Source organism: Pristiophorus japonicus, chromosome 16 (genome assembly GCF_044704955.1).
Source record: "Pristiophorus japonicus isolate sPriJap1 chromosome 16, sPriJap1.hap1, whole genome shotgun sequence".
NCBI classification, from domain to species: domain Eukaryota; kingdom Metazoa; phylum Chordata; class Chondrichthyes; family Pristiophoridae; genus Pristiophorus; species Pristiophorus japonicus.
In genome coordinates this window covers 35,548,202-35,561,773 of record NC_091992.1, presented here as the reverse complement: position 1 = coordinate 35,561,773, position 13,572 = coordinate 35,548,202, and the positions used below count along the sequence as shown (strand labels likewise).

The following is a 13,572-nucleotide window of genomic DNA, read 5'->3' as shown; positions in this document are numbered from 1 at the left end:
CTTACTCCATTCTAAGTTAGTTTGGAGTAAGTTTTCACTGCCTAAACTTGCAAAACAGGCGTAAGTGGCTGGACATGCCCCCTTTTGAAAAAAAAATCTGTTCTACAATGAAACTATTCTAACTCACTAGAACTGGAGCAAACTAAATGCCGAGAATTGCAATTTCTAAGATGCTCCATTCTAAATTAGTTGCTCCAAAAAAAAGGAGCAACTCAGGCCAAAATTTGAGTCCATGTCTGTGCCAAGTCTTGGTTAGAGCAATCCAAAACTAATCCCATTGCTCTGCTCTCTCCCCCATAGCCTTGTATATTCCTCTGCTTCCAATACTTACTAACTCTTCCCTTCAAAGACGCAATGGTCTCGATTTCAACCATTCCCTGTGGCAAAGTGTTCCATGCTCCAACCCTGTCTGTAAAGACATTTCTCCTAAGCTCTCTGCTCACTCTCTGAATGACAATTTTAAATTGCTGACCCCTAGCCACTGACTCCCCTTCCACAGGAAATAGCCTTTCCCTACTCACTCTCTCTATCAAAACTCTTCATAATTTTAAAACCCTGATTCAATCTCCTTTAGCGTTATCTGATTCAGTAGAAATAGTCCCAGTATCTCAAGTCTCTTAACCTTGGCATCATGATGTGTGCTCTGAATGGCCCTTGTTACAATGGGGTGCCCAAAGCTGCACCTTGTGCCCTAGTCCCCTAATGCTTTGTATAAATTTATTATTTATAAAACCCCAAATTCTGTTGCCTTTTTTATGGCCTTCTCTACATGCACTCGCACATTCAAGGAATGATGTGTTTAAATCACTTGATCTCCCTTCAGTGTCTTTCTTTTTTTTTATGTCCAATTTCTTTCCAGATCAACTCTAACGCCAAAGATCACTTTGCGCCAATATATTTGATCTTAGGCCAAAAGGCCGAGAGGCGAAGTTGCACCGTTCCTGGAAACATTGCAATACCAGGTCAGTGCATGGAGTGGACGGGGCAAGCCCCTGTTCCATCTCCCTGTCCAAAAATCAATTTAATATCAGGTCCCCATAGGGGATATTAAACTGATAAGAACAGATACTACACTTGATCTTAGCCAAAAGGCCGAGAAGCCCTTCAGTGTCTTTCCATTAAGTCGAAGCTGCCATTCCTTGTTTTTTTTTTGGTTTTATTTTAGGGTTCAGCCTTGGCTCTCACTTCTGAGTCATGAGGTCGTGACTTCAAGCTCCTCCCCAAAGACCTGAGCACCTAATGCAGGCTGACACTTCAGTGCAGTAATGAGGGAGTGCTGAACTGTCGGAGGTGTCGTTTTTGAGTTAAGATGTGAAACCGAGGCTCCGCCTGTCCCTTCAGATGGGCATAAAAAATCCCATGGACGTAAAAGATTCGAAGAGCAGGAAAGTGCTCCTGGAGTACAGCCAATATTTATCCCTCAACGAGCATCACTAAAACAGATTAACTGATCATTGCTGTGTGTGTGTGGGACCTTGTTATGTGCAAATTGGCTGCCGCGTTTCCCTCCTGAACTTGTCGAGTTCCTGCCACAGGAAGCAATCTAGACATTATCACCCCTGAAGTCTCAGTTTTTAATCTAGTGCCTAATGACTTAAACTCCATCTGCAAGACCTCAAGCATAATGCATTCTGCATTGTATAGGAAGACATTGGATCCCAACTGAGTTATCAGACAGCATTAGAACGGGCACTGCCAGAAAGACTTGCTGCCATTTTGCTTCACTATGACAAAGCATTGAAAAGATAACTGCACATGATCTACACTGGGTTGTTGCAGCTGATTCCATTGAGAGAACACCGTACAGAGCTCTGGAGTACAATGCAGAGGTTATAGACCCTTTTGCTGGCATCCTGGTCCTGACACCAACAAAACATTTACATTCGAGGACAAAAGTCACAAATCTGCTCAACATTCGCTGACGTCACAAGGCTTCTGCTGCTATAGGCTGCCAACGAACTGAACAGCTCCTTCCAGTGACTGTACCGCGGTACTACAGCAGTGAGAATGCTGAATGGGTTGAAAAGACTTCACACTGATCCTCTACTCCATCCCAAAAGTAATCTTCAACCCTTGCAGATAACATAGCAGACCTCCTCCATTCTCATACCTAACATGCCAACCAAACGTAAGGCATTACACAGACTTTAACACACTTAAAGAAAATGAGCAGGAACAGGCTGAATATTGTAGAGAGAGTGATGAATATTTTTACATTAGGGATGTTACCTGGTTGGAGACTGGATAATCTATTATTTTAAGGAAGTTGTACAGAAATTACTCAAATGTAAATCAGACAATGGGGAAAAAAATTACAACTACTTTAACAATAATATTAAAATACAACTCTTGTTTTTTCCCACTTCTGTGTTTTCAAGGTGTGGAACCATTAATTATTAAGGTTATTACATTTTTGATAAACTTATCATCAGTGAAGTAAGTCTCGGAACAGAAGCCACGAGCCCACCTTCTGTCCAGCTTCAGACTTGACAAAAAGTGGTAACTGTATCCACCTTCCAAAATAACCCAGCAACCAGTGAGGTTCTACACTACTGCTTCATATTCCGCACGGTCCGATATTACTAATCCAGGGTATCGAAAAATGCAGCTTCCAGCACAGTCAGAACTCACAGAATCACAGAACAGCTGCAGCACAGAAGGAGGCCATTCGGCTCATCCAGCCCCTGCCGACTCTCTGCAAGAGCACTTTGTAGCCCTGCAAACGTTTTTCCTTCAGGTACTTATCCAATTCCCTTTTGAAAGCCGCAATCGAATTTGCCTCCACCACCACTCCACCCGATACACCATATTAAATGTGTGTCGGTGGATTATAGGCAGGAATTGAACTCCAAGATTCAGACTTGTTTCTTGACCTCTGCTGTCACAGTTTATCACGTTACGTGAACCCCTCAATAGTGCCTCCATTAAAAACCAGCCAGCCTTCTCTATCTATTCATTGTTACAAAATGCAATCATTCCCTTTTAGCACAAACGTTGTTTAACCTTCTACGAATGCAAAATATAAGGGACATAAAATTGTATCAAAAATGGAAGACAGACACATATAGAATTCAACTTACAGGGAAAACAATCAAACACGGTGAAAAATAGTCACGTAGTAAGGATCAAAGAGAAAATAGGCCGATACTGGCCAAATATCCCAACAATAAGCAAGCATACTAAAGGAACAACTGACAGGAAATGCTGAGGCTGTAATATATCTATTATGTCTGAACAAGTAGGTTCTATTTTGAACCAGGAGACAAAAGCACTGAATAAAGCATGAGCTGATAGCTGAATGCTTTAATCAGCTTGAGAATAGAAATTTTGCATTCCTTCACTATACTCGTTACGAGATAGGCCAGTATGTCATCTCTGAGAATGTGCATGGATCTGATTTTAAAGTTCAGCTTTATGACTCTGCTGGGGATTAGTGCTTGCCAATGAGCCAGAGGATCAGATCATTAAAAGAAGAGAATGGTATTGATTTCATCTCCCAATTTTAAAATGGGCTTTCTCCCCTCTCCTTCAAACTCCTTCCTCCATGCTGTGGCCAACACAAAAGAACCACAAATGGGTCCCAAGCACTCCCTATACCAGTATCATTGAGCAATCAAAGCAGATGTAATAGACGGAATTGGGTTGATTGACCAGTGTTGTCAATAGGCTTATTTAGATTTTTTGTTACAATGTGATATGTTTCTATGTTTCTATGATATGAAAGAACGAAAAGAAAGACTTGTATTTATACAGCGCCTTTCACTTCAGGACTTCAGGATGTCACAAAGCGCTTTACAATCAATGTGTAGTCATTGTAACGTAGGAAACACAGCAGCCAATTTGCATACAGCAAGGTTTCACGAACAGCAAATGTGATACTGACCAGATAACCTGTTTTTTAGTGATATTGGTTGAAGAATTGTCCAGGACACAGTGAAGAACTCCCCTGCTCTTCTTCAAAATACCTGTAGTGCCTTGGGATCGTTTACGTCCAACTGAGATGGCAGGCGGGGCCTCGGTTTAACGTTTCATCTGAAAGCCGGCACCTCCGACAGTGCAGCGTTCCCTCAGCACTGCACTGAAGTGTCAGCCTAGATTTTGTCCTCAAGTCAGTGGAATGGGGCTTGAACCCACAAGCTTCCGAGGTGAGAGTGCCAGCCACTGAGCCACAGCTGACACCCTGGGAAAAGGTAACACATTGTTAACCAATACACTTTAGTGTTTTGCCAATATATTTCTTGTGTGACACTTCAAATTGCTCCCACCACCACCTGCAAATAGTGGCAGACCTGCATGCACCCATAGCTCAGCTGAGTGTTATGTAGCTCTGAACAGTGGGGATGATTTTCCCCTTCACTGCCTGGTCGGTAAGCTGGTGGAGTGTCTCGCTGCAGAACCGCCTGGTTTTCATTCCATTGATTTCTGCAAAAAGGGGGGCAATTCACTCTGCCTGTGTACTGTCCTGGTGGAAATGCCGCTCAGGTATCTTGCCCAAATCAAACAAGACTAGCAAATAATGCAAATACACAGAGGTTAATCAGCATTTGAAATGGAAGGATAGGATAACCTATTGGGTGTGACCCAATAGGTTAATGACCCAACACTGGATGTCCCGATGAAGGGTCAACCCCAAAATGACAGGTTTTGTCTCCTTCAGATGCTGATTAACAGGCTGTGTACTTGCTTTTTTATTTGTGATTTCCAAAATTCATTAATTCTATTTTTACATCTAAGCTTTGTATTTACAAACAGACCCCAGGCTGAGGGACTATCAGCAAATACTGACACACTCCTGCGGTCTATTTGTAAACACTGACACACGCCCAGGGGCTGTCAGCAAATACCGACACACTCCCGAGGTCCCTCAGCAAATACTGACACACTCCCAGGGGCCCTCAGCAAACACTGACACACTCCCAGGGGCCCTCAGCAAATACTGACACATTCCCAGGGACCCTCAGCAAACACTGACACACTCCCAGGGGCCCTCAGCAAATAATGACACACTCCCAGGGGCCCTCAGCAAACACTGACACACTCCCAGGGGCCCTCAGCAAATACTGACACACTCCCAGGGGCCCTCAGCAAATACCGACACACTCCCAGGGGCCCTCAGCAAATACTGACACACTCCCAGGGGCCCTCAGCAAACACTGACACACTCCCAGGGGCCCTCAGCAAATACTGACACACTCCCAGGGGCCCTCAGCAAATACCGACACACTCCCAAGGTCTCTCAGCAAATACCGACACACTCCAGAGGCTCTCAGCAAATAATGACACACTCCTAGGGTTCCTCAGAAAATACTGACACGCTCCCAGGGGCCCTCAGAAAATAGTGACACACTCCCAGGGGCTCTCAGAAAACACTGACACACTCCCAGGGGCCCTCAGAAAACACTGACACACTCCCAGGGGCCCTCAGAAAACACTGACACACTCCCAGGGGCCCTCAGCAAATACCGACACACTCCCAAGGTTCCTCAGAAAACACTGACACACTCCCAGGGGCCCTCAGAAAAAAATGACACACTCCCAGGGGCCCTTAGAAAATACTGACACACTCCCAAGTTCCCTCAGCAAATACCGACACACTCCCAAGGTCCCTCAGCAAATACTGACACACTCCTGGGGTCTATTTGTAAATACTGACGCACTCCCAGGGGCCCTCAGCAAATACTGACACACTCCCAGCTAGGTTTGCCATCTCTGGTTGGAGGCATTCCTGGAGGTTTGATCACGTGGCATTCTGAGCACATGGCATCTGACCATGTGATGGTCACCAGCTGTTGACAGGCTTCCATGAGTCCCTAAAAATACTGATGCACTACTGCAGAACCTCGACCAATATTGACAGACTCCCAGGGATATCAGGTACTAACTTCTAGACACAGCTACCCATAGGAAACAAGTTAGTCACTGCAGGAAACAATGTTTATTAGTTTGAAATAACCAGAAGTGACATTGCAATAAATGAAGAGATACATTAATCTGATGACAGCTGGACAGAAATCTGATGAGGTTGAGGTTGGGGCCCTCTGGGATTCCACCTTTGGAAGGCCTGGGGACCCAGACTCCAGTTTGATAAAACAAAATGAGTTTATTCCTCAGATCCCAGAAGCACATTCTCAAGACTTCGTGACCTCTTTCAGCATTAACCTTAGAGTTAGAACCCTGCCTTCTCCCTGTTAGGACTCAGAAGATTGAAATCTCGCACAGGTTAATGGGATGCCATTTTCCCCTCTTTGGCAGCTGTGAAGGGTTCCAGCTGAAATGAGTTTGAGCAGCTCAGTCCCAGTCCCACTGTAATTCAATCCACAGGACAAAACGGTCTGGAATCCTGCACTAATTGCCAATCTCAATCAAACAACTCTAGTTACAGTTTATCCCTGAGAAGGGAACGGGAATCACTTCAGGTCCAGGCATCCCGACTGTAGAAGGCAATCCTACAGAGTGCCCATAACCAAATTTAATTTACTTTAGGCTGGAGGAATTAAATTCAGCATCTGATGCTCCGATTTTAAGAAATAAAACAGGAAAGTGGAAAGCCTGGTTAACAAATTGTATCGAGTCCCTTGTCCAGAGCTTTTTCCGCTTTCCCGATTAAGGCACAACCCCAGTGGGACGAGACTTCCCGGAGATGCCCCACTGACCCTGGTCATATTCCTGGCCCTAGAGTCACTGACATAGAGAAGGTGGGCTCTCTGCTCGGGAGTTGTGCCCATGTAGGAGTGGAAAGTTGCAGCAGCAGACTCAGCAATCGGAGAAAGAGGTGGCCAGGGAGTTGCCTTAATGGAATTTTTTTTTCACTTCATAAATTCTTAAATTCGCTAATTGAGTGTGGCTGCGCACAGAACACGAGAGCATAGTCAATTTCTGCCCTGGGGTCTCCTTTGCTCATCTCTGACTGCTGGGGCCCAACAGTGTTCCAAGAGAACAAGTGGCATGGAACAGTGGAGGTCACATATCCCTCTTTATCATGTCCCCTTGATGGACAGACTAGCGGAGAACAGCGGGGAAGTGGGCATATAGCTGGGCATTTCGCCAATTGCTTCCCACCTTGACCGCCCCAAATCTGCCAAAATATCAACGGGGTAAGAGAGACAGAAAGCCAAGGCCCCAGGTTGAAACTCTTAGGAACGGTCTGTATCCAAAACATTAACCTGTTTTTTTTGCCAGATATTGACAGAACCTGTTCTGCATTTTCAACGTTTTGTGTTTTTATTTCAGATTTCCAGCTGTTGTAATTTTTCTCCACTGATATAAATGTGCACCTGTGCTCAAACTTTGGCCGCAATTTCGCCTACACAGAGGTGGGCTCAGTGCGGCCGAGGTAGGTGGCGGGCCGCGACCCCGCTCCTGATTCCATGCTGGCCTCCCCCACGACATTCCCCTGATGGGACTTGTTAAGCCCGCCTTGTGAGTCTTCTGGCCAATTAAAAGGAAGCAGATCTGACGACGTCATTTGTTGACGTGTCAACAGCCGGTTCCCTTAAAGGGTGCATGCCCACATTCATTTTGACAGTTGTGCTGACAGTGTTCTGCAACACTGAGGTGCTGCAAACACTGACAAGCACTGCACAAAGATGCACGGCTGCATCCAGGTTCTCCCATTACTCCCTCCATAGGCTTATGGAGAAAGTCATAGCACGCAGGGAGGTTCTCTTCCCTTCCAATGGGCGGAACAGACCTCCCCAGGACACCAACGCAGCCTAACTGCACATTGCAGAGGGGGGCACAAGCAGGAATGCCGTCAGGACGATCTGGCGCAAGCATTTCAATGATCTCAGTAGATCACAAAATGTTACTGCAAAGCCACACTCAGCCTCATCCTGCTGTGCGGCTCACCACATCCCCATCACTCTGCTTTCCCTACCCTACTCCTGCACATCCTTACTCACACCAACTTACCTCGCATCTCCACCCATCCCTCTCTATCGACATTATCACATCCCCATCTCATTAGCCACCCCTCACACTTAGCCCCATCCTTGTCCAATCATATCAACTAACAACACACAAGGGACTTGGGTCTTTTTGCAATGTTCATGTGGAGTTTCTGCTAATGTGTTGTCAAATATTTAAACCTTTATTTTGAACACTTTGCCTTCGTGGACAGATTTGTGTGCACCTTTGGAAGTGGCGTTAATGAGTTGTAGTGAATGTTGAGACATAAGGGTACCCCAATGCAATGGTGATGGGTGTGAAAGGGATGCTTTATGGTGTTGGTGTGGGGTGGCGCCAATCTGGCGCATCATATGGCAGCCAGGGTGTACAGCTTCTAGTAAAGTAAATGTGGCCATAGTGAGGCCACCCTGGCCTCCCAGGCAGCAAAGTGGTTAGGTGCTGTGTAGCTTCAGGTGATTGCGGAGAAGGTTGATGTTGTTGGTGGTGATTCTGGTGTGCCTGGTGATGTTGGTGTTGGGGCTGATCATGGTGGGATTCTGAGGAACAAGGTGAGATTTTTTCAAGGGCACCGATGCTGCTGGAATAGATGGCAGCTGAAGTCGAAATGACAGAAGCGATCTGTCAATGGTGAGAGAGGTTATTCCAATTCCAAATCCTGAAGGCTCCAGCTCAGAGATTGGAAAGTGAACAGCTGTGAAATGGTAGCTTTATATCATTTTTGCAGCTGTCAACTATTCAGAGGAATGGAGAGTCACTGAAAATCCGACCTATTTAACTGACGTGATCCCTGAGCGCCGGGAACCTTGTAAAAAAGCTGGAGAAATGTTAAGTAGATGGTAAAATGCAGTTTAAGTACCTTTTAACAAGCTCTTAACTATTTCAATTGGCTTAGTGTCGGGTCTGTAAAGCGCAGGCAGACGTGGCACTTGGGAAACTGACATGGTGGTGGGTTCACAGCGGGATTCTAACCCGCTGTCAATCTTTTAAATATTTTGACAGCGGTCCCGCCTCCGAACCCGCCCTCTGAGCGGCGGCAAAATTCCAGCTTTTCTGTCTATTCTGCAAGTCACAAATTCTAACGTCTATTGAAAATGCAGATTCAAGGCTCTGTGGAGTGTAGTGATTTGGTTGCAAATTACATACAGTGGATATAATCAGGGAGTGGAATGGGAAGTCTAATTTAGTCTGACGGTGGCTCTGAACTGCATCTTACCCATAGTATCCGAGAGCAAGGAGTGCTCAAAGGGAGTGTTCTTACACATCCCCCATTTCCTTCATCCCACCATTGGTGGCCGTACCTTCAACCATCGAGACCCTAAGCTCTGAAATTCCCACTCTATTTCTCTCTCTTCCTTTAAGACACTCCTTAAAACCCAACTCTTTGACCAAGCATTTGGCTACCTGTCCGAATGTCTCTCTCTTTAGCTCAGTGTCAGTTTTTGTCAGATTACGCTCCTGTGAAGCACCTTGGGATTTTTACTGCGTCAAAGGCGCTACATAAATGCAAGTTGTGGTTGGATGAAAATACAGGGACAACAACTCCCAGGCACTGCCATTCCTTGATTTGGGAATAGTACAAAATCCACCAGGAATACAAAAATCACCAAACACTATCTTTCATCCCCAGAGCAATGCTTCACATAAATGGACCTCCAATTGATCTTCAGAATGTTCAAACCAAATTACAATACAAACAGAGCAAGACCAAATCATAATCTAGATGCAGATCTGAAACAGTCTCATAAAATTTTACAACTGCTCAGCTTATAATTTAAAACATAAAAGCTTACACAGTATAAAATTTAAATGACCCAATGATTTGTCAGTGTGTTTACTACAACTGAGAGCTTCTTCTGTTATCATTCATTAATGATGAGAAGGCTGTTAAAAAAACATGCGGGATCCCTGGCTATACAACAGAGGCATGGAGTACAAAAGCAAGGAAGATATGATAAACCTTATAAATCACTGGTTAGGCCCCAGCTTGAGTATTGTGTACAATTCTAGACACCACACTTTAGGAAAGGCTGTCAAAGCCTTAGAGAGGGCACAGTAGAGAATTAGTAGAATTGTAGCAGGAACGCAGGGCTTCAGTTATGTGGAAAGACAAGAGGAGCTGGGGTATTCTCCTTAGAGCAGAGAAGATTAAGAGAACATTTAATAGAGGAGTTCAAATAATAAGAGTAAATAAGGAGAAACAGTTTCCAGTGGCAGAAGAGTCGGTAACCAGAGTACACAGATTTAAGATAATTGGAAAAAGAATGAGAGAAGTTTTTTACGCAGTGAGTTATGATGATCTGGAATGCACTGCCTGAAAGGGTGCCAGGAGAAGATCCAATAATAACTTTCAAAAGGGATTAAAAAATTGAAAGGGCAAAATGTGCAGGGCTCTGGGGATAGGGCAGAGGAGTGGGCCTAATTGAATAGCTCTTTCATCGAGATGGTACAGACACGATGGGTCAAATAGCCTCCTCCTGTGCTGTATAATCCTATGATTAAGATTCATCATCATAGGCGGTCCCTCGAACGAGGATGACTTGCTTCCACACCAAAAGGGATGAGTTTGCAGATGTTTCAATAAAGGACCCGATGTTCCAGTACTGAACTCTAGGGGTGTAAGATGCCTGTGCGTGGATTTTTTTAACGTGTGGTGACTGTTGCACATCAGCCACCACACGGGCCTGACAGACCTAGGCCTTTTTTAATGGCTTTATAACACACATAGCATCCATCAGCGCTAATTCAGTACAGCTTTCCCCTCACCACACTTTTTCCTCTCTGTCAATACACAGCAATAGCGCAATCAAACTTTTAATAAGCACCAACTGTATCGAACAAATAAGAAAAACAATGATAACCTGCATACTGAGTCGCTGTTTATCACCTTAAAAACATTAAATGTATCGTAAACACAATTTATTACATTAATGAAAGCCAGGCTGATAGTTGACTTATACAGTACAAACAATATTAGTGCTGATCTTCCAGATATTTATTCTTAGCATTATCGTTTCATTTTTAGTTCAGTTATAATTAATAACACTCATACAGGTACAAATTAAATATCTGTCTGGTACCTACTGAGATAAAATACAACGGGTTGCAAAGAGAAAATATGTGGCCACAAATTCTTTATTTTATACAAAGTTTTCTTCTGTCCTCATATGATGTGCCATTTTTGATTTTTTCCTGCTTTTAAGATGCTTTTGTCAGTCCTAGTGAAATGCATTTAACCAAGACATTTAGAATATGGATTCTTCTCCCCTACCAGGCACTGACTCATACAAGGATATGTGCAGTCTTCAAGTTACCTTATTCAAGGCACCATTCTTAGGGCTAGATTTTACCAACCTTGGCAGGGTCAGGGGTGGCCGATGCCCTTGGCGAGTCCCAACCCTGCAACTGTGTTGATCCTGGCCTCCGACATGATTTTGTGATAATGGGGCTTGTTAAGCCTGTCCTGCGAGGTTCACGGCCAATTAAAAGGAAGCAGGTCTGATGTCGTCATCTGATGACACGTCATCAGCCGGTTTCCTTAACGGGACCATGTTGACAGCTGCAAACACTGACAAGCATTGCACAAAGGTGCACGGCTGCACCCAGGCTCTCCCGTGACTCCCTCCAGATGTTTATGAAGGGAGTCACAGCACGCAGGGAGGTTCTCTTCCCTTCCAATGGGTGGAAGAGACCTCCCCAGGACACCAACACAGCCTCGTTGCACATTGCACAGCAGGGCAATCGTCAAGCAGGGATGAGGGCAATCGTCAAGCAGGGATGTCGTCAGGAGGACCTGGCTGCAGTGGCTCAAACCTTACAAAGATCTCAGTAGATCCCGATAGGTTACTGCAAAGCCACAATCAACCTCATCCTGCTGTGTCACTCAGCACATCCCCATCACTCTGCCTTCTCTACCCTATTCCTGCACATCCTTACTCACGCCAACTTAAAGAAAGAAAGACTAGAATTTATATAGCGCTTTTCACGACCACCGGACGTCTCAAAGTGTTTTACAGCCAATGGAGTACTTTTGGAGTGTAGTCACTGTTGCAATGTAGAAAACTTACCTTGCACCTCCACCCATCCCTCTCTTTCTATCTACATTATAACATCCCCATCTCATTAGCTACTCCTCACACTTACCCTCATCCTTGTGAAATCATACCAACTAACAACACACAAGGGTAGGCATTTGGGTGTTATCGCCAATATTCATGTAAAGTTTCTGTTAATGTGTTGTCAAACATTGAAATCTTTATTTTCAAAACTTTGTCTTCTTGGACAGATCTGTGTGTACTTTTGAAAGTGGCTTAGTGAGTTGCAGTGAATGGTGAGACATAATGGTACCCCCGCAATGGTGATGAGTGTGAAAGGAATGGCTTGGGCATTGTAGGAATGCTTTATGGTGTTGGTGTGGGGTGGTGCCAACCTGGCGCATCATGTGGCAGCCAGGGTATATAGCATCAAGTGAAGTCAATCTGGCCAAGGTGAAGTCAATCTGGCTTCCCGGGCAGCAATGTGGTCGGGTGCTGATGCCCTGTATAGCATCAGGTGATTGCGGAGAAGGTTGGTGCTGTCCTTGGTGCTGTTGTTGTGCCTGGTGATGTTGGTGGGCATGGTGATGTTGGTGTTGGGGCTGATTGTGGTGGGATTCTGAGGACCAAGGTGCGATTTTTATCAAGGGCACCGATGCTGATGGAATAGATGGCAGCTGAAGTTGAGACCACAGAAGCAATCTGTCAATGGTGAGAGAGGTTGCTCCAAGGAAATGACAGTGGATAGAGAGTTCATGTAAACGCTTCAAACCTCCATAAATCTGAAAAGTATATCCCAAATCATGAAGGCTCCAGCTTCTAAGATTGGAAAATGAACAGCTGTGAAATGATAGCTTTTATACCACTTCTGCAGCTGTCAACTATTTACAGCAATGAAATCATTGAGAACCCGACATACTTACCTGACGTGATCCCTGAATGCCGAGAAGCTCGTAAAAGATGTGAAAAAATCGTTAGGGCCTGGTTAAAATGCGGCTTAAATATCTTAAGTATCTCAATTGCCTGACCCTCAGCTTAGTGCTGGTCTGCAAACCGCAGGCAGGGCCGCTACTTTGGAAATTCACAAGGAGGTGGGTTCCGAGCGGACTTCCGCCCCAGTGTCAATCACGGTCATTTTAACAGCTGACCCACCTCCAAACTCGCGCTCGCAGAGCTGGTAAGATTCCAGCCTTAGTGTGTGAGCCCAGACTAATTTGAGTATAGGGCATTTAGCAGTAGAGATATTCACAGGTACGTTATTTCTGTTGTTGAAGATAAAAAATTAACTCAAACAAAGATATCTGGGCTGAGTTGATGACCAAGCAAATGATGAAATAATATGGCCGCCACTCCACTGCCCTCGCAAAGTTGGCTTGCCCGCATGGACAGGCACCATTACTTTTTAGCTTTTGCTGCTATTTCGTTTCTTTAGTCAGGGCTCATATAGCACGAAAGGTGAATTTTCAGAAGACGACTACATGGGAAGCTGAGGTGACATCACTCGCGACAGTGAGAGACAATATTTTAGACGTACAGGAAACAACCATCAGTACACACCTCATTTTCCCCTTCAGCGTTTTAAAAGGTACGTAGCTATTAAAATAAATTGCTACACTTCACATTTTTTTTTATA

At 44.8% G+C, this 13,572-nt stretch overlaps 1 protein-coding gene and 1 pseudogene across 2 annotated transcripts in view; both read right to left on the bottom strand.

Annotated features, from left to right (window-relative positions):
* auts2a (activator of transcription and developmental regulator AUTS2 a) overlaps positions 1-13,572 on the bottom strand; it is a 1,264,571-nt gene that overhangs the window by 762,848 nt on the left and 488,151 nt on the right. The gene's annotated exons all lie outside the window — the stretch shown is intronic.
* LOC139227208 (U2 spliceosomal RNA) lies at positions 926-1,104 on the bottom strand (annotated as a pseudogene).